At 40.9% G+C, this 25999-nt stretch overlaps 1 long non-coding RNA gene across 1 annotated transcript in view; it reads right to left on the bottom strand.

Annotated features, from left to right (window-relative positions):
- The window catches only part of LOC123329674, a 50286-nt gene that overhangs the window by 11222 nt on the left and 13065 nt on the right, over positions 1 to 25999 (bottom strand). Inside the window, exon 2 of the long non-coding RNA XR_006545186.2 lies at positions 16167 to 16279. This is a non-coding gene — a long non-coding RNA (uncharacterized LOC123329674). The remainder of the gene's footprint in view (positions 1 to 16166; positions 16280 to 25999) is intronic.

Genomic DNA, 25999 nt, shown 5'->3' with positions numbered 1-25999 from the left:
TTATCCTGTCCAATCATTGAACTGATATGGGCCTATCTACCACTTCATCTTTACGTTCAAGCATAGAGAAAGAGGAGAAAACAAAGTCAGTGGTAAATGGAAAGTTTGTGGGTGGGGGTTGTTGTTGTTGTTCAGTCACTAAGTTGTGTCTGACTCTTTCTGATTCTGTGGACTGTAGCAAACCAGCCTGCTCTGTCCTCCACTATCTCCCAGAGTTTGTTCAGATTCCTGTCCATTAAATCTGTGATACTATCTAAACATCTCATACTCTGCTGCTTTCTTCTCCTTTTGCCTTCAGTCTTTCCCAGAACACATGACTTGGGAAGGTAAGCACCTGGGAGAAGAGACAGACTGTTATGTAGGTGCATGAGAAGAAATATATGAGCACAAGAGGAAAAGATGAGGCAAGCCCTCAGGATGCAGTTTTCCATGCTAATCCTCAGTTTTCACGTGGTCTAGCACTTTCCCCAGGTCCACCAGCCCTCATGATTGGCCTTACTGATGCCCACCCCCTCTTAAAACCTCTGTTGGGACCCATTTTGCAAGCTCGTCTTGACTGATGTGTTTTACACTGATATTTTAAAGTTGTTTATTATAGAAAATTCCAAACACCTCAAACAGACACAGAAATAGAATAGTAAGATGGACCCATGGGCTTCTTTAGTGAAAGTGAAGTCACTCAGTCGTGTCCAACTCTTTGCAACCCTATGAACTGTAGCCTGCCAGGCCCCTCTGTCGGGATTTTCCAGGCAAAAATACTGTAGTGGGCTGCCATTTCCTTCGCCAGGGGATCTTCCTAACCCAGGGATCGAACCCAGGTCTCCCACATTGCAGGCAGATGCTTTAACCGTCTGAGCCACCAGGAAAGTCAGCTCAGCAGTAAAGAGCATCCTTGCAATGCAGAAGATACAAGATTCACAAGTGCAAATACGGGCATACCTCAAGAAACAAGAAAAAAAGTCAAATAAATAACCTAACCCTACACCTAAAGCAACTAGAAAAGGAAGAAATGAAGAACCCCAGGGTTAGTAGAAGGAAAGAAATCTTAAAAATTAGGGCAGAAATAAATGCAAAAGAAACAAAAGAGACCATAGCAAAAATCAACAAAGCCAAAAGCTGGTTCTTTGAAAGGATAAATAAAATTGACAAACCATTAGCCAGACTCATCAAGAAACAAAGGGAGAAAAATCATATCAATAAAATTAGAAATGAAAATGGAGAGATCACAACAGACAACACAGAAATACAAAGGATCATAAGAGACTACTATCAACAATTAAATGCCAATAAAATGGACAACGTGGAAGAAATGGACAAATTCTTAGAAAAGTACAATTTTCCAAAACTCGATCAGGAAGAAATAGAAAATCTTAACAGATCCATCACAAGCACAGAAATTGAAACTGTAATCAAAAATCTTCCAGCAAACAAAAGCCCAGGTCCAGACGGCTTCACAGCTGAATTCTACCAAAAATTTAGAGAAGAGTTAACACCTATCTTGCTCAAACTCTTCCAGAAAATTGCAGAGGAAGGCAAACTTCCAAACTCATTCTATGAGGCCACCATCACCCTAATACCAAAACCTGACAAAGATCCCACAAAAAAAGAAAACTATGGGCCAATATCACTGATGAACATAGATGCAAAAATCCTTAACAAAATTCTAGCAATCAGAATCCAACAACACATTAAAAAGATCATACACCATGACCACGTGGGCTTTATCCCAGGGATGCAAGGATTCTTCAATATCCGCAAATCAATCAATGTAATACACCACATTAACATATTGAAAAATAAAAACCATATGATTATCTCAATAGATGCAGAGAAAGCCTTTGACAAAATTCAACACCCATTTATGATAAAAACTCTCCAGAAAGCAGGAATAGAAGGAACATACCTCAACATAATAAAAGCTATATATGACAAACCCACAGCAAACATTATCCTCAATGGTGAAAAATTGAAAGCATTTCCTCTAAAGTCAGGAACAAGACAAGGGTGCCCACTTTCACCATTACTATTCAACATAGTTTTGGAAGTTTTGGCCACAGCAATCAGAGCAGAAAAAGAAACAAAAGGAATCCAAATTGGAAAAGAAGAAGTAAAACTCTCACTGTTTGCCGATGACATGATCCTCTACATAGAAAACCCTAAAGACTGCACCAGAAAATTACTAGAACTAATCAATGATTCTAGTAAAGTTGCAGGATATAAAATCAACACACAGAAATCCCTTGCATTCCTATACACTAATAATGAGAAAACAGAAAGAGAAATTAAGGAAACAATTCCATTCACCATTGCAATGGAAAGAATAAAATACTTAGGAATATATCTACCTAAAGAAACTAAAGACCTATATATAGACAACTATAAAACACTGGTGAAAGAAACCAAAGAGGACACTAATAGATGGAGAAATATACCATGTTCATGGATTGGAAGAATCAATATAGTGAAAATGAGTATACTACCCAAAGCAATTTATAGATTCAATGCAATCCCCATCAAGCTACCAATGGTATTCTTCACAGAGCTAGAACAAATAATTTCACAATTTGTATGGAAATACAAAAAACCTCGAATAGCCAAAGCTATCTTGAGAAAGAAGAAGGGAACTGGAGGAATCAACCTACCTGACTTCAGGCTCTATTACAAAGCCACAGTCATCAAGAGAGTATGGTACTGGCACAAAGACAGAAATATTGATCAATGGAACAAAATAGAAAGCCCAGAGATAAATCCACGCACATATGGACACCTTATCTTTGACAAAGGAGGCAAGAATATACAATGGATTAAAGACAATCTCTTTAACAAGTGGTGCTGGGAAAACTGGTCAACCACTTGTAAAAGAATGAAACTAGAACACTTTCTAACACCATACACAAAAATAAACTCAAAATGGATTAAAGATCTCAACGTAAGACCAGAAACTATAAAACTCCTAGAGGAGAACATGGGCAAAACACTCTCCGACATACATCACAGCAGGATCCTCTATGACCCACCTCCCAGAATATTGGAAATAAAAGCAAAAATAAACAAATGGGACCTAATTAAACTTAAAAGCGTCTGCACATCAAAGGAAACTATTAGCAAGGTGAAAAGGAAGCCTTCAGAATGGGAGAAAATAATAGCAAATGAAGCAACTGAAAAACAACTAATCTCAAAAATATACAAGCAACTCCTACAGCTCAACTCCAGAAAAATAAATGACCCAATCAAAAAAATGGGCCAAAGAACTAAATAGACATTTCTCCAAAGAAGACATACAGATGGCTAAAAAACACATGAAAAGATGCTCAACATCACTCATTATCAGAGAAATGCAAATCCAAACCACTATGAGGTACCATTTCACGCCAGTCAGAATGGTTGCGATCCAAAAGTCTACAAGTAATAAATGCTGGAGAGGGTGTGGAGAAAAGGGAACCCTCTTACACTGTTGGTGGGAATGCAAACTAGTACAGCCACTATGGAGAACAGTGTGGAGATTCCTTAAAAAACTGGAAATAGAACTGCCTTATGATCCAGCAATCCCACTGCTGGGCATACACACTGAGAAAACCAGAAGGGAAAGAGACACGTGTACCCCAATGTTCATCGCAGCACTGTTTATAATAGCCAGGACATGGAAGCAACCTAGATGCCCATCAGCAGATGAATGGCTAAGAAAGCTGTGGTACATATACACAATGGAGTATTACTCAGCCATTAAAAAGAATGCATTTGAATCAGTTCTAATGAGGTGGATGAAACTGGAACCTATTATACAGAGTGAAGTAAACCAGAAAGAAAAACACCAATACAGTATACTAACACATATATATGGAATTTAGAAAGATGGTAACAATAACCCTGTGTACGAGACAGCAAAAGAGACACTGATGTATAGATCAGTCTTATGGACTCTGTGGGAGAGGGAAAGGGTGGGGAGATTTGGGAGAATGGCATTGAAACATGTATAATATCATGTATGAAACGAGTCGCCAGTCCAGGTTCGATGCACGATACTGGATGCTTGGGACTGGTGCACTGGGACGACCCAGAGGGAGGGTATGGGGAGGGAGGAGGGAGGAGGGTTCAGGATGGGGAGCACGGGTATACCTGTGGCGGATTCATTTCGATGTTTGGCAAAACTAATACAATATCATAAAGTTTAAAAATAAAATAAAATTTAAAAAAAGATTCACAAGTGCAATCCCTGGGTTGTGAAGGTCCCCTGGAGGAGGAAATGGCATCCCACTCCAGTATTCTTGACTGGAAAACTCCATGGACAGAAGAGTGTGGTGGGCTATAGTCCATAGGGTCGCAAAGAATCAGACGTGACTGAGCTACTGAGCATGCAAGCATAATGGACACACGTATCCATCCCTCGGCTTCAGCAATTTTCAATTCACTTATACTCCCAGACACTTCTTTTGCTCCACAGATTATTTTGAAGAAATTACAGACAACACAAAAGTTTCAGTTCAGTCACTCAGTAGTGTCCGACTCTTTGCGACCCCATGAATCGCAGCACGCCAGGCCTCCCTGTCCATCACCAACTCTCGGAGTTCACTCAGACTCATGTCCATCGAGTCAGTGATGCCATCCAGCCATCTCATCCTCTGTCGTCCCCTTCTCCTCCTGCCCCCAATCCCTCCCAGCATCAGAGTCTTTTCCAATGAGTCAACTCTTCGCATGAGGTGGCCAAAGTACTGGAGTTTCAGCTTTAGCATCATTCCTTCCAAAGAAATCCCAGGGCTGATCTCCTTCAGAATGGACTGGTTGGATCTCCTTGCAGTCCAAGGAACTCTCATGAGTCTTCTCCAACACCACAGTTCAAAAGCATCAATTCTTCAGTGCTCAGCCTTCTTCACAGTCCAACTCTCACATCCATACATGACCATAGGAAAAACCATAGCCTTGACCTTTGTTGGCAAAGTAATAAACATTTCAGTGTATTTCTCTAAAAGATAAGGACTCTTAAAAAATGACATTTATCAAGACTAAATAATAATAATTCCTAATAAGTATTGTCAACAATCTTTTTGTTAATATAGTTTGTTTGAATCAGGTTCCAACTATGATACATTCATTACTATTTATTTTCATATCTCACAATTCTCTTTTGATACATCCTTCATTTTTTCTTCCCCCTTGCAGTTATTTGTTGAAGATAATAAGATGTTTGCCCTCTAGAGTTTCCCACAGTTTGATTTTGCTGCTTGCATGCTTATTTATGGTGTCACTTAATATGTTTCCTTGTTCCCTGTATTTGCTATAAATTGGTAGCTAGTGCTAAAGACTTAATCATATTCATACTTGACTATTTTGGCAAGACACCCTTATAGGTGGTGTGGGATACTTCCTTCAGGAGTCGTATCAAGCCTGGCTGTTTCTCTTTTTGTTATGTCAAACAGTTGTTGCTGATCATTGCCTAGATTCATTAATTAATGGTTGCAAACAGTGATTCTCTAGTTTTCTGATTCTCTCTTCTTGTTCTCTAGATTCTCTCTCTTTCCTTCTTTATTGATACATTAGCTTCCCCTCATTGACTATCTGTTACCCAGAGGAAAGACAGGGGGAAAAAATGTTGTTTTATTTGCCAGTTTTCAAATCAACTTACTAAGTTGATTTTTGATCATCCCTCAAAGACAATCAAATGGTGTTTTTGCTGGTATACATATGTAAAATAAAATATAAGATAATATCACATATAATGTACATTATATATACTAAAATCATGGATTTAAATCTATTTTATATGTTTCAATCCATTGTACTTAATTATCCCTATTGTTGCTCAGATTCTCTGATCATTAGTCAATGGGAACCTCTCCAAGTTACTTCTTGATTTTTTTTTTTAAAGAGAATAGTGGTTTTCAATAAATGCCCTAATTCTGGTATGATATGATGTTCTAAACTCCATGTGTTCATTTTTCTGCTCAGATTTGGAAACTGCCATTTTTACAAGGAGCCTTAGTTCCCAGTACAGAGAAATAATATTTAGAGACTGCTATCTGAACAGTAGAGTGTGCAGTTTCTATTGATGGACATTTGGTCTTCTCTATTCTTTAAGTGCAGAACTGTTCCTCTGCTTTCACGTGTGGAACATAGCATCCATTCCTCCTTACAGCCATCAAAGCAATGTAGTCTTCCTACATTTCCTTTTCTGCCCTCACTCCTTCTACAGAATATTGTTAAGCATTTGATTTATAAGAAGTAAAATAGCACAGGTCTTAAGAATACATAACCTGTTGATGTCTGACAGAAAACAACAAAATTCTGTAAAGCAATTAATTATCCTTCAATTAAAAATAAATTAATTTTTTAATTATAATTTTTTTTAAAAAGAGCACATTCTGGAGCCAAGCTTCCTAGTTTTATATACTAACTTTGCTACTTATTAGTTCTCTGGCCTTTCTGTTCCTTGATTTTCTAATGTCTAAAAGGGTGATGAAAATATCCATACCTACCAGATGGCATTACTTCTGAACAAATTAATATACAAAAATATATATACATTAAGCACTTCAATATAATATACATAAAGCACTTCCACAATGCCTGGTACATAGCAAGCATATATAAATGTTTTCCATTATTACTATTTTCAGTGGGCGTTGAGTGTATAACCATGTGTACTTTAGGATTCTTTTGGTAGTAAGCAACAGAAATTGAGCTCAAGCTTGCTTAACAAAAAAGTAGGACTCATTGGATTACAAGCTTGCAGGGCTACTGGGGAGATAACAGAATCAAAGGAGGAAATTTAAGAGTTAAGACTTTACCCAGAAACTGGAGTAAGGGACTCAAGCTCCTCACTCTGTACATCACTGCCTGTCTCCGATTCACCCTGTGTCTTGGCCTTACTCTTCTTCCTGCAGTTAGGTCCACTTGGTAACAGGAAAGAGGGCTACTGAAGCCCCAAAGCAACATTCTTTCCATCTCAGAATCCAAGAAAAATGGTTTACCCTACCCCTTCTAATTCAGAGGATTTTTTGACCCTGAATCATGTGCTTGTGAGTGAAAGTCACACAGTTATGTCCGACTCTTTGCGACCCCGGGGACTATACAGGCCAGAATACTGGAGTGGGTAGCCTTTCCCTTCTCGAGGGGATCTTCCCAACCCAGGGATTGAACCCAGGTCTCCTACTCATTGCAGGCAGATCCTTTACCAGTTGAGCCACCAGGGAAGCCCAAGAATACTGGAGTTGGTAGCCTATCCCTTCTCCAGCGGATCTTCCCAACCCAGGAATCTAAACAGGGTCTCCTGCATTGCAGGCAGATTTTTTACCAATTGAGCTATTGTGGCTTTCAAGGAACACTGAATTATAGTTGGCCCTGCCTGAATCACATGCCCATCCCACTGAATGGAGAAAATTATCATCAATGAAAGCCCACCAGGATCACATGGGGTGAGGAAGAGGTCCCAAAAGGAAAGGGAACCCCCTCACCAGGAGAAAGGAGAAAGGAAAGCAAGGTGGAGAGTGAAAAACACCAGCAGCCAGAGCTGACTACAAATAAAATTTGCTTTCAAGGAACTCACACTCTAGTAAGAGAAAAACAGGTACAGATAAGTGAGCCCCATGATTATAGAGTAGTTACACCATGTCAGGCCCTGCAGTGTTGGGGGTACAGGAAGGAATAATAGATGCCCTCATTCTTAGCTGCTGGATTTATAAAAGCATCTGGACTCTGATATCTGAAATGCAGCGGACAAGTTGAGGGCAGAGATTTCATGCCAGACTTCAAAGGAGCAAAATATGAGCATTTGCTTCCAATTTAGAAAGGAGCTTGCCTGGACAGTTTTTATTTTTTTAATCATGTAATTACAGCATGGGGAAACCGGCTAAAGTGGTTGACTGAGTAATTGGTGTGCCTGTGTCTGCTGGGGGAAGAGAATGCCTTTAATTCTGAAGGAACAAAAGGTTTCTTTGGTCATATCAGCTATTATTTACCAGCACAAGAGAAATCAGAGATATAAAAGTATTTGTAAAATAGAAATGCCAAGTATTTATACCTGTTGCATTTCTACTTTCACATTTTAATAATTATTAACAGCCCTGCATTGGTTTCCTAGCCACCAGAGCAAATGACCAAAAACTGGATATCTTAAAACAATAATGTACCCTCTCACAGTTATTTTTTTTTAAGATTCTTTTTTTTTATTTTTATTTATTTTTGTGGCTGTGCACGGGCCTTCTCTAGTTGAGGTGAACAGGGGCTACTCTGTTGCGGTGCTGGAGCTTCTCACTGCAGTGGCTTCTCTTGTGGAGCATGGGTTCTACACTCATGGGTTCAGCAGTTGTAGTGCATGAGCTTTAGTTGCTCCACGGTATGTGGAATCTTCCCGGACCAGTGATTGAACCCATGTCCCTTGCATTGGCAGGTGGGCTCCTATCCACCATACCACCAGTGAAGGCCTCTTCTCATGGTTCTAAAGGCCAGTGTCCAAAGGCCATGCTCTCCCTGAAGGCTCATAGGAAGGGTCCTTTCCTTTCTCTTCCTAGCTTACAGTGGTTGCTGGCAATCCTTGGTGTTCCTGGGCTTCTGAGTGCATCACTCCAATCTCTGCCTCCATCCTTACATGGCGTTCTTCCCTGCATGTGTCTCTGTGTCTCTTTTCCTCTTCTCATAAGGACACCAGCCACAGTGAATTAGGGCTTACTCTAAAGACTTCATCTGAACATGATTACATCTGCAAAGACCTTGTTTCCAAGTAAGGTCATGTTCACAGGTACTGAGGGTTAGGACTTCAACATATCTTTTGGGGAGACACAATTCAACTCATAACCAGCCCCATCTCATTTTCAAAAGGGTTGAAATGATTTACAACATGAATGAAAGCTTCCTAGGTGGCTCAGTGGTAAAGAACCCACCTGCCAATGCAGGAGATGTGGGTTCAATCTCTGTGTTGGGAAGATCCCATGGAGAAGGAAATGGCAACCCACTCTGGTATTCTTGCCTGGAAATCCCTTGGACAGAGGAGCCTGTTGAGCTACAGTCCATGGGATCACAGAGAGTCGACAGGACTGAGCATGTGTGCACACACACACACAGTGAATGAAACTGGGATGTCCCAAGCCTGTCACAAGCTTATTGCATGAAAGAGTCATAGTCATACCATCATTAATCTTTTAATTACAATGGCAATCTCTCTCTACTTGTTTATGGGGAATATTAGCACCCCTCCAAAACAAAACCAAACAGCAACAAACCCAAGAACTCTTTCTGAGAGATTCTCCCACCATGAAGGAGGACCCCCCCACACCTTGCTCTCTTATGCCCCTGTTCCACACTGAGCCATATCTCACCACCTCTGGAGGTGGTGACACCCTGAGCATATTCTCCACTTGTAGGCTCGCTGCATTTCCATTGCTGCACTGTTTGTGGCTGTGGAAGGGTCTTATGCCCTTTCTCTCCCTCTGGTTGTTACTTTGTCACTTGCAGGCTGTGTCACTCTGTTGTGTTCAACTCTTTGCATCCCTATAGACTGTAGCCTGCCAGGCTCCTCTGGCCATGGGCCTCTCCAGGCGGGAATACTGGAGACAATTGCCATGCCCTCCTGCAGGGGATCTTCCCTGGGATGGAACCAGTGTTTTTTCTGTCTCCTGCTTTGGCAGGTGGGTTCTTTACTACTAGCGCCACCTGGGAAGTCCATTTTTGTCACCTTACTGCTATATTTTATAAAGTTTGTCCTGAACCAATCCTTGCAGCCTGGGGCCCTAAGTATTCTCATGGAAGCTCGTATCTGGGCTGGGGCCAGACCTCCCTACTCACTCCATGAGTATCATTTCTCACTGTCTCCCTAAGCACCAGGGCACACATCTCTCTCCTCCTTTATTTCCCCTCTATCCTCCCAAACACAAAGTAAAGCAAATCCCCTTCCTGTTAATTCATGAAACTAGACCCCAGAAGAGCCCAGAACAAACCCCTATAAGATTCTTGGCAAACAACCAGACTCTGAACCAAGTTTTAGGCTCATCTTAAAAGCAGGGGCCCAAAAGTATCTACGTTTATGCAAACCTGTCTTCCCCAGATGGACAAAGAAGTCTGAGAAAGGAGGAAATAAATAGAGAACTGAAATATTCAATCAGAAGAAAAAGATTATACATAGGAGCACACACTGTAAAGTTCTTCAGCTGAGCCTGGTAGTAACTAAAGTAAAGATAGGAAAAGAAGCAAGAAGGTTCAGACTGTCTTTGAAAGAAAATAAAGCCAGGAAGAGCGAGGCTTGGTCTGTCACTGCAGTCTGGCGTCTTTGTTTCAGTTAACTTCTGGCTTTCTGCTTCATCACGTCAAGTGCATTCCCCTCTCCCCTGGGCGCACAGCTAGACCACACCGCTCAGCTCTCCTGCAGTCGGATGTGACCCTGTGACTGAGCTCTGGACAATCGACATGGCCAGAAGTGAATGTGTCATTTCTCGGCAGAGGTGGTTAAAAAGCTGGAGTACATTTCCCATCATCTCTTTTCGCATCTTCCAGTTGGATGGGACAAGCTCTGATGCTCATGAGGAGAGTAGAGCCTCAAGATGGAAATGGGCTGGGTTTCTGAAAGTTGATGTGGAAAACTGCTAGGCTGTGCTACCCAAAGAGGGAGAGACAACCCGGTATCATTTTAAGCCACCAAGACTAGAGGGATTTGGTGATACAACAGCTAGTATAGCTAATATGCATATTAGCTATATTATAGTAACTAACATGGAGAAGGCAATGGCAACCCACTCCAGTACTCTTGCCTGGAGAATCCCAGGGACGGAGGAGCCTGGTGGGCTGCCGTCTATGGGGTCGCACAGAGTCAGACACAACTGAAGCGACTTACCAGTAGCAGCAGCAGTAACTAATATAGATGGGCTAATGCACCCCAACATTCATAGGAACATTGTTAACAATAGCCAAGACATGGAAGCAACCTAAGTGTGCACTGACAGATGAATGGATAAAGATGATGTGGTATACACACACACACAGTGGAATACTACTCAACCATAAAAAGAGTCAAATTTTGCCATTTGTAGCAACATTGATGGACTTGGAGGTAATTATGCTAAGTGAAATAAGTCAAAAACAAATACTGTATGATATCAGTTAATATGTGAAATCTAAAAAATACAACAAACTAGTGCATGTAACAAAAAGTAGCAGACTCACAGATATAGAGAACAAACCAGTGGGGAGAGGGAGGGGGAGGCCCAATGCAGGGGTTGGACATTAAGAGTTGCAAACTGTCAGGTATAAAATAAGCTACAAGGATATATTGTACAATATGGGGAATACAGCCAATATTTTATAACTTTAAATGAAGTATTTTCTTTAAAATTTATGAATCACTATATTGTACACCTTTATCTTATATGATATTGTACATCCTTCAAAAAACTAAAAATATAATGAAATTGATAGGATAACACAAGGCCCGTTGAACTCCTCCACCCATTTTCCCTGAGGCACCAATGGTTCCAAAATTTCATCTGCAACCTTTCTCAGCACAATAGGAAATAATCTACTGGGGGAGGGTTTGAAGCGACTTGGATGAATTCTGAGCTCTCTTGTTGTCTTTACTTTTCCTAGATTTCTATAGCCTCTGGCTAATGTGACCTTGCTGTTTCCAATCTTCCTTCTTCTTTAAAAAAAAAATTTTGTTTGTTTTATATTGGAGTAATTCAGTTATACAGTGCAGGTATTTATTCTCTCTCTCTTTTTAAATTAATTTATTTTTAACAGAAGGATAATTGCTTTACAATACTGCATTGATTTCTACCAAACATCAGCATGAAACAGCCATAGGTTTACCCATGTCCCCTCCCACTTGAACATCCCTCCCTATCCCACCCCTCCAGGTTGTTACTGAGTCCTGGTTTGAGTTCCCTGAGTCCTATAGCAAATTCCCATTGGCTATCTATCTTACACATGGTAACGTATGTTTCCATGTTTCCCTCTCCATACCTCCCACCCTCTCCTTCTTCCCCACTCCCCCTCTACCATCAGCCATGTCCACAAGTCTGTTCTCAGTACAGGTATCTATTCTTTTTCAAATTATTTTCCTATTTAGGCGATTACAGAATATTGAGCAGAGTTCCCTGTGCTATACAGTAGGTCATTATGTGTGTGTGTGTGTGTGTGTGCTCAATGGTTCAGTCATGTCCAATTCTTTGTGACCCTATGGACTATAGTCTTCCAGGCTCTTCTGTCCATGGGATTTTCCAGGCAAGAGTACTGGAGTGGGTTGCCATTTCCTCCTCCAGGCAGATCTTCCTGACCCAGGGATTGAACCCTCATCTCCTGTGTGTACTGTATTGAAAGGTGGATTCTTTACCACTAGCACCACCTGGGAAGCCACAGTGGGTCCTTACTCATTATCCATTTTAAACACAGCAGTGTACACATGTCAGTCCCAAACTCCCAACTATCCCTTCTTCCCCATCACTCCCCACCATAAATTCCTTCTCTAAGTCTGTGGATGTTTCTGTTTTGTAAAGAAGTTTATTGTATCATTTTTTAAGATACTGCATATAAGTGGTATCATATGCTATTGGTCCTTTTCTGTCTGACTTACTTTACTTAGGATTATAATCTCCAGGTCCATGTATATCGCTGCAAATGGCATTATTTCATTATTTTAAATGGATGAGCAATATTTCATTGTATATATGTACTTCTTCCTCTCTATTCATTCATTTGTCAATGGACATTTAGGTTGCTTCCATGTCCTGGCTATTGTAAATAGTGCTGCAGTGAACACTGGGGTCCATGCATCTTTCAAACCATGTTTTTTTCTGGATATATGCCCAGGATTGGAATTACTGGTCATATGTTAGTTCTATTTTCAGGTTTGTAAGGAACCTCTATACTGTCCTCCATAGTGCATATTATACTGTTCTCCACAGGTATACTATAAAACTCTTAGAGAAAAATATAAGCAGAACACTCTTCAACATAAATCACAGCAGTTTTCTTCAATATATCACCTATAATAATCAAAATAAAATAAAAAATTAAGAAGTGGGACCTAATTAAACTCAAAAGATTTTTGTACAGCAAAAGGAACCATAAACAAAATGAAATGACAACCCACAGACTGGGAGAAAATATTAGTGAATGATGTGAGCAACAAGAGATTAATCTCCAAAATTTACAAACCGCTTATGCAGCACAGTATCAAAAATGCAAAACAACCAAATCAAAAAATGGGCTGAAGAGCTAAACATGTGTTTCTCAAAAAAAGACACAGAGAAAAAAGCATATGAAAGGATACTCAACATCACTAATTATTCAGCTCAGCTCAGTTCAGTTGCTCAGTCCTGTCTGACTCATTGCGACCCCATGAATCACAGCACGCCAGGCTTCCCTGTCCATCACCAACTCATGGAGTTCACTCAAACTCATGTTCATCGAGTTGGTGATGCCATCCAGCCATCTCATCCTCTGTCATCCCCTTCTCCTTCTGCCCCCAATCCCTCCCAGCATCACAGTCTTTTCCAATGAGTCAACTCTTCACATGAGGTGGCCAAAGTACTGGAGTTTCACCTTTAGCATCAGTCCTTCCGATGAACACCCAGGACTGATCTCCTTTAGAATGGACTGGTTGGATCTCCTTGCAGTCCAAGGGACTCTCAAGAGTCTTCTCCAACACCACAGTTCAAAAGCATCAATTCTTCAGCACTCAGCTTTCTTCACAGTCCAACTCTCACATCCATACATGACCATGGGAAAAACCATAACCTTGACTAGATGGACCTTTGTTGGCAAAGTAATGTCTCTACTTTTGAATATGCTATTAGGTTGGTCATAACTTTCCTTCCAAGGAGTAAGCGTCTTTTAATTTCATGGCTGCAATCACCATCTGCAGTGATTTTGGAGCCCAAAAAAATAAAGTCTGCCACTGCTTCCACTGTTTCCCCATCTACTTCCCATGAAGTAATGGAACCAGATGCCATGACCTTCATTTTCTGAATGTTGAGCTTTAAGCCAACTTTTTCACTCTCCTCTTTCACTTTCATCAAGAGGCTCTTTAGCTCCTCTTCACTTTCTGCCATAAGGGTGGTGTCATCTGCATATATGAGGTTATTGATTTTTCTCCCGGCAATCTTGATTCCAGCTTGTGCTTCCTCCAGCCCAGTGTTTCTCATGATATACTCTGCATAGAAGTTACATAAGCAGGGTGACAATATACAGCCTTGAGGTACTCCTTTTCCTGTTTGGAACCAGTCTGTTGTTCCATGTCCAGTTCTAACTGTTGCTTCCTGACTTGCATATAGGTTTCTCAAGAGGCACGTCAGGTGGTCTGGTATTCCCATCTCTTTCAGAATTTTGCACAGTTTACTGTGATCCACACAGTCAAAGGCTTTGGCATAGTCAATCAAGCAAAAATAGATGTTTTTCTGGAACTCTCTTGCTTTTCCGATGATCTAGCAGATGCTGGCAATTTGATCTCTGGTTCTTCTGCCTTTTCTAAAACCAGCTTGAACATCTGGATGTTCACAGTTCACGTATTACTGAAGCCTGGCTTGGAGAATTTTGAGCATTACTTTACTAGCGTGTGAGATGAGTGCAATTGTGTGGTAGTTTTAGCATTCTTTGGCATTGCCTTTCTTTGGGATTGTTTCCAGGAACTTTGATGACAGACAGGCTTGATCCCTACATTCTACCTCTTCCCATCATTTTTAGTATTTAACATTTGAGCATCATGGAACCACTGTGGGTTCCCCTCAGGCCCCTGTGCCTTTGCACACGCCATTACTTCCACTTTGAACACCATTTTTTCCCCTGTCCAACATATACAACAGCAAACCCTTGCTAATGCTCCAGTTCTCAGCCTGTAGGTCACCTCCTATGCGAAGCCTTACTTGATCCCTCCGGGCAGCATCAGGCATACTCGTATATGGACTTTGAAAGTATTTTATACATTTCTACTTATTAAGATAAGGTTTCCCAGGTAGCTCAGTGGTAAAGAATCTGCCTGCCAATGCAGCAACTGCGGGTTCAGTCCCAGGGTTGGAAAGATCCCCTGGAAGAGGGCATAGCAACCCACTGCAATATTCTAGGCTCGAGAATCCCATGGACAGAGGGGCCTGGAGGGCTACAGTCCATGGGGTCACAAAGAATCAGATATGACTGAACAACTGAGCACTCAAGCACTGTTAAGATAATATTATTTCTTTTCTCAGATGTTGGTCTTCTTCCCTTCTTGTGTGTCTACATTCAATGCCATCATGTTGCCTGTTGTACTTTAAATGCTCAAAAGTAGTTTCAAGGGGCCTTCCCTTGCAGTCCAGTGGTTAAGACTTCATGCTCCCAACACAGGGGGCAGGGGGTTCCATCCCTGCTCAGGGAACCAAGACTCCACCTGCCACACAGCACGGCCAAAACCATGAGAAAGAAATAGTTATAAGGAAAAGGAAGGAGGGATGGAAAGAAAGGAAAGGGAGGTGAAACACAGATAGGTAGAGGAAAGGAGAAAAGGATATAGGAAGGAAGGAAAGGAAAGAGGGAGGAACAGAGAAGATGGAGATAAGCCTGATGGTGCCGAGAAGTAAGAACGCACATTTGATATCTTGGCCTTCATTTTCTCAGCACAGAGCAAAGTTTAAAAAGCCCTACTGGACTCCATCCAAGCCCAGAGACTGAGTTTCAGAAGATAGTAGCTACAAAATTTGAAGTGTAGCTCTGCAAAACAAAGACAAAGCACATATACACACAAAAAATCTACCATTTCTGTATTTTAGATCATGACACAAATATCAGTGGCAGCGGATCATTTATGTAAAAGTAAAAAAGAAACTGCTTTAAACATTTAAAGCAATCTGTTGCTGGAGAAAACAGTAACATTTCTGTGTTTCGCATAGCAAGTTTACGAGCCAAGTTCTTCCTTAGAGGACCCGTCTAAGAGAGTGAAAATATAATTGAATTTCCAAGCAGATTTTGGAAGAGAGAAAAACACTAAAGGCCAGTCTGAGTGAAGTGCTGGCAGACTGAGTATCAGGATGCAGAGCATGGAACAGCCTAGAAAGATGGAGAGGATAATGACTTCCTTTGGGCTGCCCCAGCATAATCCCACAGAACCAGGCTGTCTTCCTGGACATCCTGTCGGGATCGTCCAGTTTCTGGGTTATTTATATTCACACAGAAGAATGAGGAGTAGGGCCTGGGGTCCTCTACTGACCCCTCCTTACCTGGCTTGAAGTCTTGAAGAGAAGTCATGGAGGACTTTTCTGTGGAACTGCCGTCTCCACTTCAGGGCCCCAGGACAGCCTCTTCTCCCCAGGTCTCCATTTCTTTGATTTTCCTGAAAAACAAGGGATCTGGGGTCATAGTTCCCGCCTTCTTTTTCCAGCTATCCCCATGTGTCCTCAATTTCAAGAACTGTTTAGTCTGTGAGATCTGGGAAATCCACATTGGCACTAGGGCTGCTAGTTCAGGTGGATTCTCGGGCCTCAGAGAGCCTCCTTCCTGATTTCTCTAGACCGGGGCCAGCCTCCTCCCCAGCCCACCCTGGCTGTTGCCACTAAGGAAAAGAGGCAGGTTTCCATCTGGCCTAAATATTCATCCTTTAGTCTCTGTGCTGTGCTTAGTCGCTCAGTCATGTCTGACTCTTTGCAGCCCCATGCACTGTAGCCCACCAGGCTCCTCTGTCCATGGGATTCTCCAGGCAAGAATACTGGAGTGGATAGCCTTTCCCTTCTCCAGGGGATCTTCCCAACCCTGGGATTGAACCCAGGTCTCCTGCATTGCAGGCAGATTGTTTACTGTCTGAGTCACCAGCAAAGCCCAAGAATACTGGTGTGGGTAGCCTATCCCTTCTTCAGGGAATCTTCCTGACCCAGGAATCAAACCAGGGTCTCCTGTGTTGCAGGCAGATTCTTTACCAGCTGAACTACCAAGGAAGCCCCCTTTAGTCTCTAGGTATGCCCAAATTGCCAGTTGTCACCCCCCTTGGCAGGCCTGAGAGGCTGTCCCTCAGTTTGGGCCATGTTCTCATGGTCCTGTCTGGTTTCCCTGCAGCATATCTGCTAGTTGCTAACACTGGTTTTCCCTGTAAATGAACCCCTAGGGCTTTCCTGCTCTTCTTCTCATCTCACCGGTTGACCTGTAGGACAGAGTCACAAGGATCTCTCTTCTCAGCTCTTTGAAGGCAACTGAGAACCAGGAGAGTCAAATAATCATGGCCAGGCCAGACATTAGAACCATGTTACAAAGCTCTGACCCACAAGCTGGAGCAACCAGCCTGGAAAGCCAAACCACAACCTCTATAGCTATAGGCCCCCCGTGGTCAGGATTTGACCATTACTGACAGCTTCCCTAAGTTTTATTCTAACTTCCAATTTGAAGTTAACCAGAGAAAGTAAAAAATGGTCCCTTAACCAATGGTCCCTTAACCACAGGATGCTCAGCTTCTAGTTATCCTATCTACAGCTTCCCCATGCCGGTGGCCTCCAACTGGGATATATCTGGGGCCTCGCTTTTTATCCACTGGAAAGCTTTCCCACCCTGCTGCCTCCTTTTGAATCTCTGCCAAGAGGCAAATGATGGTGGCTGACTCATTTGTTAGAGCAAGTTCCAAATAAATGGTCTTTATTTGTTCTCATGTGAGTGGTCTTTGATTATTTCCATACAACCAAGTATGGTGGAAAGAACAGGAATTAAAAATCAAATTGAATGATTCCATTCATATGAAGTCTACAAACAGTCAAAATGAGCCTATGGTGACAGAAATGAGAAAGTGGTTGGTGGCATGTGTGGATGTGTGGTTGTGGCAGGGTTGGGGTAAATTGGCTAGAGAGGGTCATCAGGTACTTTCTAGAGGGATGGAAATGTTATAAATCTTATTTTGAGTGATGGTTACATGGTCCATCCAGTTGTCAAAACTCATTTACTTAAATCCTTAAGGTCTGTGCATTTTACTGTAATAAAATTATACTTCGTGGCAGGCAGCACCTAAGATGATCCTCAATTCCAAGTATTCACACCCTTGTACAATGCCCTCCCTTGGAGAGTGGGCTGGACCTAGTGGCTCACTGCTTAACAAGTACATAAAGGGAAAGTGATGGGTTGTCACTGTGTAATGATGTTACAAAAAGAGTGGCTTTGGGGATACTGTCTTGTGTTTGTTTTTTTGTTCTTTCTTGCTTGCTCTGGGACAGACCAGCTGCCATGTTGTGCACTTAGCCCACAGTCCTCTGAGAGATCTACATGGCAAGGAACTGACGCTTCTGATCCACACCCAGGAAGGACCCAAGGCCTGGCAACAGCCAATGCACTTGAAAGCAGACCCTTCCCCAGCCAAGCCTTGATATGAGACCACAGTCCCAGCTGGTATTTTGCTTGCAGTTTTGTAAAACACCCTGAGTCAGAACTACCCAGCTAAGATTCCTGGGTAGTTCTGACTACCTAAGTGCCTGGATTCCTGACCCATAGAGACTGTGAGATAATAAATATTGATTGTTTTGAGCTGCAAAGTTTTGCGGTAATTTGTTATGCAGCAATAGATAATGAATACACAGATGGACTATGTTCTGTATCAATTTTAAAAAAGAAGCTTATTAAAAAGAAATTAAAGCACAGTACCTGGTAGTACATGCTTCTGTTCTTTCCCCAGGGCAGAGGCTCTGCTCTGCCTGCCGTCATTCACTCAGTTGCCCACCCAAACTCTTTCCCTGGAAAGCCTTCTTCTGAAATGCTAGCTTTGCAATATAAAAATAAGCAGGACATACAGACATACTTACAGAAGACCTTCTCCAAACAGAGAAAGAGATACTCTACATCCTGGTATGGGAGCACGCCAAGCTATGAGGTGCACATGAAATCCAAACATCCTGACACCCAAAAGGCTCACAGAGGGAGGCAGGTGGGAGTGGGGGCTATGTTTTCCTGCAGATGGATGGTCTTTACCATGGGGTCCCTTCTTCATCATCTCCTCTCTCAGCTGTTAAGAACAGGGGAAAATGCAGTCTCCTTGGCCAGAGTCACCTTTGGCAGAGGGATAGTGGAAAGAGTGTGGACTTGGGAACCACATGGACCCAGACCCAGGTCCACTTTTATGAGCTGGGTGGGTTTTAGAGTACTGAAACAGTTTAGGACATATCATCCTAAAATATGCACCTTTGCTACATTGGTTATTTTGAGTTGCAGACTCTCTGAACTCCACTTATCTGCCTAAAGATACATCCTCCTAAAGGAAATCAGTTGTCATAAGTTCCATCTCCCAGGCTTTTTCATCCACCGGGGAAGACTGACTCATCACAGAATAGAACACTAAAAATCAATATCACACCTAGACAAACTTTGTCACAAACTGTCATATATCCCGTCTATTCTTCCCAGAGCCCATTTATCTTTCTTAAGAGTCATTTACTTGACCCTATGTTGCCTATATTCCACTCTCCTCCTATTAAGAGGACATGAAAGAAGAAAGTGAAAGCATTAGTTGCTCAGTCGTGTTCAACTGTTTGTGACCATGGGCTGTACTGTCTGTGGGATTCTCCAGGCAAGAATACTGGAGTGGGTTGCCATTTCCTTCTCCAGGGGATCTTCTCCACCCAGGGATCGAACCTGGGTTTCCCACATAAGCTCTCAAATCTGTCTGCTCTGAGGGACAGGGTATTTCCTTTCTTGTATGTGATGCCCCTGTGCACATAATATTAAAAATGGATATTTTATATTCATATTTGTGTACTTTGCTCCAGTTAATCTGCCTATTAAGAGTTTATTTCATAGACCCAGATTAAGAGGGTAAGGAAAGTCTTTCCTCCCCCAGCATCATGACTCCTTTTTGAGCCTTTGGAACCTAATCAATGAAATTAGGATAACTCCTACCACAAGCAATTACTCTAAGAGTCAGAGACATTCACCAACAGGAATGAATCTCTTCTTTCAGGGACAGAAGCCAGATTAAAAGGATATATATACATATATATATATATACATATATGTGTATATATATATAATTGAAGTATACTTTTTAAAATAATAGCTACTTATTTATATATTTATTTTCATTTTTGGCTGCTTCACTCTGTCAATGTACATTTAGGTTGCTTCTGTGTCTTGGCTATTGTAAATCATCAGCAGGCTACATCTGCATATGGCATTCTGGAAAAGGCAAAATGATGGACAGAAAACAGATCAGATGTCAGAGGCAAGAGGGAGAGGAGGAGTAAAGGGACACAAGAGAACTGAAGGGGACATTTTTCTGTTTCAATTATAATGACGGCTGCAAAACTCTGTTGAAACTCACAGAAATGAGCACTGAAACAGTGAACTTTACTGTGTGTAGGTTTTACCTCAACAAACCTGCTTTGGAAAATAATGGGAAAAAGAAAGGCACAAACACAATAGCTTTCTCAATCTAGCCCTCCAAGATACCGGCACAGGCTTGGCCTGCACCTCTGAGCTTTCTGAGGTTATAGACAAGGTGCCATATAGACAAGCCTTCCTTTTTACACACTTCCATCCTCAGCCTCCCTATGGACTCTTCCCTGCCTTGGGGGATCTGTCACTTTGGAGTATACAGATTCAGGGTGACTGTATGTGACCTAGCTACTCAGAACCAATGTAAGTGTCTACACCAACTGAGACAAGGATGGCATCACGACCTGGTCTTCAGCATCCCATCAGCTGACAAGCAAACATTGAAAGTCAGCCATTTTTGTCTAGCATCAGCAACTAGGGAAATTCACATACGGTTTTCACTCCAAGCCAGCAAATATGATGTTGATCAACCATAAAACAGTGGCTGCAAATCAAATGTACGTTATATGTATTTGCTGTTGCTGTTTAGTTGCTAAGTCCTATCTGACTCCTCCAACCCTGTAGACTGTAGCCCACCAGGCTCTTCTGTCCATGGGATTTACCAGGCAAGAATCTTGGAATGGGTTGCCATTTTCTTCTCCTGGGCATCTTCCTGAGCCAGGGATCAAACTCATATCTCCTGCATTGTCAGGTGGGTTCTTTACCACTTTCCATGTTCTTTTTCAACTTACAGTGTTGACTTCCAATGTTCTTTACCACTGAGCCACCAAGGAAGCCCATGTTATATGTAACCTACTAACAAAGTGCTGAATCTCCTCTCCCTTGCAATCAAGGAGACAAAGAGATGAATTTTGAGTTTTTAATAAAACCAGAAAATGAGAAATAAACAGAATATGCCAATGGGGACTGTTAATCTCCTTGAAGCTTCCATAGGGATAGGCCCAGCTAGAAGCTCTCATTTCTATGGAAACCACAAAAGGCAATTTGGGGAAATGAAAATGAGCTAGGGCAAGGAAGGCTTTGTCTACACTGTCAGCAAGACTGAATTCCAAGCAGCCTCAGAGCTCAGGAGCCAAAACCTTGTGTCACCCAGCACTGGCTGAAGCATCTCACAGCCTGGGGGCAGGTGGGAAGTCCAGGTGTCCAATTTCTTTAGGTCTCAGGGCTGTTAAGGATGTGTGGCTGGTGTGGGCGGGACAGGGCAGAAAAACACAGACAGGAGAAAAGAAAAGAGGCAGCAGTTCCTGACACCCCATCACTGGAATGGCACCCTCTTCTGCAGTCCCAAAGGTGCCCTGGACTTGTCTCCACAGTGACATAGACCACATTGTTGCAATAAACTGTTGTCTTGTTTCTACCACTAGATTATTCTTTAAGAGTAAGGGTGTGTCTAATTAATTTTTTTTAGTTTTGTTTTTTTAAACTTATTGAAATATAGATGATTTACAGTGTTTCAGGTATATAGCAAAGTAACTCAGATATATATATATATATATATATATATATATATACACACACACACACACACACATATATATATATTTCATTATTGTATTAAGAGAATCTAACCCAGTGCCCAGCCATTATAACAACCACCACCACAACAGGAACAGCTAACCCTTATACCATGCATTAACAACAACTAACACTGCATTTAGAGTGCGCCAGGTCAATGTTAAATTCTTTGCATCTAACAACTTTTAAAATTAGATGAGGACACTGAGGCACAGAGAATTCAAGATGTTTGCTCAAGGCCACACTAAGAAGTGGCACAGCTGGGCTGTCTCTTCCAGACTGTCTGTTCTTAAGTCTATAATAACATGTTCAGTAAAGATCTTTTGAATGTCTTTCCGAAGCCCTGTCCTTGTTTACTTCTCTCTGACTCTTTTCTTCCGTGGTCTCATCTATCTCCTTAATTTCAGCTATTACATCTCTGCAGGTAATTCCTAAATCTGTACTTTCAGCCCCAATCTGTCTCCTAAGTGCCAGTTTTCAACTGATAGTAAGGTAACTGCCTTTTTATGTTTATGGTTTAATCAAGAGACAGATACACAACCAAATAATAATGAATCATTCATCTTAGCACTGCCTTACCACTTTACCTCTCTGCCTCTCGCCACACATACATACATACACATACACACACACACACACACACACACACACACACACAAAGCCATACCTGCTGCCTTCTCTTCTGCAGAGTATAATTAACCAAAATTAGTATATCCTGCTTTCCTCTCTCCTTATTTCTCCACCTCCACAAAGACCTCCTAAAATTCCTGCCTTAAATACAGAATTAGATCTGAAAAACAAGACATAGAGAATAGACTTATGGACATGGAGAGTCGGGGTAGGAAGGAAAAGGTGGGACAAATGGAGAGAGTAGTATAAAAGCATACACACTAACACATGAGAAATAGGGAGCCAGTGGGAATTTGCTGCATGACTCAGGAAGCTCAAACCGGGGCTCTGTGACAACTTGAGGGGTGGGATGGAGTAGGAGATGGCTCAAGAGGGAAAGGACATATATAGACCTGCAACTGACCCTTGTTGATGTGTGGTGGAAACCAACACAATATTGCAATTATCCTTCAATTAAAAGTAAATACATTTTAAAAAACGATCAGATCTGCAAAACAATTCCATAAGGGAGACAGATGAGCAAAGTCATGATTGTAATTTCTGCTGCTACAGAGGACCTTATCTTAATTCAAAACAATTCTAGTTCTGGTTGGTATCTTATTTTTTTTAATTGATATCAATTCAGAACTCACAGCCTACAGTGGTAGACATTACCAAATAAGACGCAAATTATTAATGGCTAGTGGAAATGTTTCTGATACCTGAATAGCCTCATATCACTTTTGTCCATAGTCTCTCCCACCATCCTTTGGAGCATGCACAAAGAATGTGTTAGAGAATCCAGAGAGATAAGCAATAGAAGCATTCTGCGCATTAATTTCTAAGAATCAACTTCTTCCCTGGTACCCTTTGACATACAGCTTTCTGAAGTAGACTCATCCATAATTTATAAACTATAAGCCCAACTTACAAAAATTCAGATTAACTTGTCAGCAACTGACCTCTGTGCTTTTCTGGAAGAAAACAGAAGGTTTGTATTCACTGTGGCAAACATTCATCACAAGCCAACTACCAGCCACAAAGAGTGCAGGAGTTGGGGCACAGAAAGGAGAGGTAGTGTTCAGTGTGCTTTCCACGTGCGCATGGTTCAGTCAAGGACACGGATACACAAGCCATTAATCGTGAAGCAGAGAGAAAAGCTATAGCATTAAGGGAAAGTGCTAGTTGTTCAGTCGTGTCCAACTCTTTGTGACCCCATGGACTATAGCTTGCCAGGCTCCTCTGGCCATGTGATTTTCCAGGCAAGAATACTGGAGTGAGTTGCCATTCCCTTCTCCAGGGGATCTTTTGGACTCAGAGATTGAACTTGGGTCTTCTGCACTGCAGGCAGATTCTTTATCATCTGAGACACAAGAGTGAGAAATAAAGCAAAAAATCAGTTCTGGGAAGTGGATGGAGCCAGGGAGGATTGGGAAGCCTTTGTAGGGTTCAGGTCCCCTAAACTGAAATAAGAATGAGAACCAGTCCCCTTCAATCAGAGCAGAGTGTCCTGTGATCATCAAATTGAAAGTTTTTGCCAGTTAGAGGGTGGAAATTATATGATATAGTTGTTTTAACTTTTATATATCTAATTATTAGTAATAGTTGATATCTTTTCATGTGTTTATAAGGCAAATAGGCTTTCTTTGTGAATCAACCATTTTTTTTCTATTGAATTATTTCATATTTTTTATTGATTTTTAAAGAGTTGGTCAGTAAATCTATTGAGAAAAATTTGTAAGTCATTCTTTTTCTCTTTTGTTTATAACACTCTTCGCATTCAAAAGTTTCAACTGTGAGGTAGTTAGATATAGAAATCCTTTCTTCTGTGTAGGTAGCTTCTGTGTCTGTTCAAAACTGTATCCAAACTCAGATGATAAAGGTAGTCTTTCACATGTTGTTTTAAGGATTCAAGTCTATTGTGAGATATGTATTGGTTTATTTTTTCTCAATCTGCAGAAGGCTTGGTTTTTTTAAAATTTTCTTAATGGTATCTTTCAAAGATCATAAGTTCTTATTTTGATAAAGTCCAATTTATCCACTTTTTCTTCTACGATTTGCTTATTAAGAAAATTTTGCAGTGGTATGGGGTGGGAGGTGGGAGGGAGATTCAAGAGGGAAGATACATATGTATACCTATGGGTGATTCATGTTGATGTATGATGGAAACCAATACAATTATCCTTCAATTAAAAATAAGTATTTTTTAAAAAAAGAAATTTTGGTCACCACAAGGTTGTGAATATTTTCTCCTGGAAATTTTATAACATGAACTTTTACATTTAGGTCTATGATTCATTTCCAGGTAATTTTTGTGTATGTTGTGAGATAATGCTCAGAATTTACTTTTTTCCATATGTATATCCAGTTGTTCCAGCAATTTGAGGGCAATCCATAAATATGGTATATGCTTCCATTTTTTAGGTCTTCTTATCTTCTCTCAGCAATATCTTATACTTTTTGGTAAACAGATATTGCACATATTTTATTAAACTTACCTTAAGTATTTCTTGGATGTTATTATAAATGGCATTTAAAAAAATTGACATGCTATATCTAGTATATAGAAGCACAATGGTCTTTTATACATTGAACTTGGATTCTGCAACCTTGGTACTCTAATTTTTAGTTCTTATAGTTTCATTTTTTTATCTTCATTTTTTAGGTTCCTTAGAATTTCTCTACAGAAATGATCATGTCATATGTGTCTTACTGCATCTATTTTTATACTCTCACTTCTCTTTCTTACCTTCTTTTATGTATTTTTAATAATTTTATTTATTTACTTATTAGCTATATCTCAGTGTGTTTTTCCCATAATTGGTTGAGTTTATAGTATGTATTTTTATTAATTATATTTCCATTTTGAGGTAATTGTAGATTCTTTAGTATACTGTAGTCTTTGTCACTGTCTTAAAGCAATATTACTATGGTCAAAGAAACCTATGGAAGAGCACTCCCATTTCCCTCCTCCCAGTCCTTGTGCTATTGTTGTCATACACATTATGTCACCATCCATTATAGATAGATGAAGGGCAGAGAGAATTTTTCTTGCTTGATCAACTTTTAACAGTATTTTTAAAAGTAAGTTTGTAGGTGTTGTGATAAGACATTAAGAAAATATCTCTTTGATGGCTTCTAATTTCCCCAAGGTAGGGTTAGAGGTGCTTTGCTGAAGGTAGTGGGGCCAGCAAAGGTATGGATAGTTTAATTAGAATAAATGACTCTGTTATTGCCATTGAAGTTACTTAAGATTGTCAGGCCTCAATATAAGGACTCATATTGTGAAATGATATCGTTGTGATGTGTGAAGTCACTCAGTCATGTCTGACTCTTTGCAATCCCATGAACTGTAACGTACCAGGCTCCTCTGTCCATGGGATTTTACAGGCAAGAGTACTGGAGTGGGGTGCCATTGCCTTCCCCAGAAATAATGCTAGTTCACTATTTTTGGAGAATGGTATCTTGTTAACTAAAATTTATCAGCCTGCATATACAATTATGCCTCTCTCTTTATATATTGGACAGCACTCTAGATCAAGGTTGTCCAATATGTTAATAAATATAATGCAAGGCACAAATGTGAATTATATAAGTAATTTTAAGTTTTCTAGAAGGCACATTAAAATGTGAA

This window comes from Bubalus bubalis, chromosome 16 (assembly GCF_019923935.1).
Source record: "Bubalus bubalis isolate 160015118507 breed Murrah chromosome 16, NDDB_SH_1, whole genome shotgun sequence".
Taxonomy (NCBI): domain Eukaryota; kingdom Metazoa; phylum Chordata; class Mammalia; order Artiodactyla; family Bovidae; genus Bubalus; species Bubalus bubalis.
This window is presented reverse-complemented; position numbering and strand designations above follow the sequence as displayed.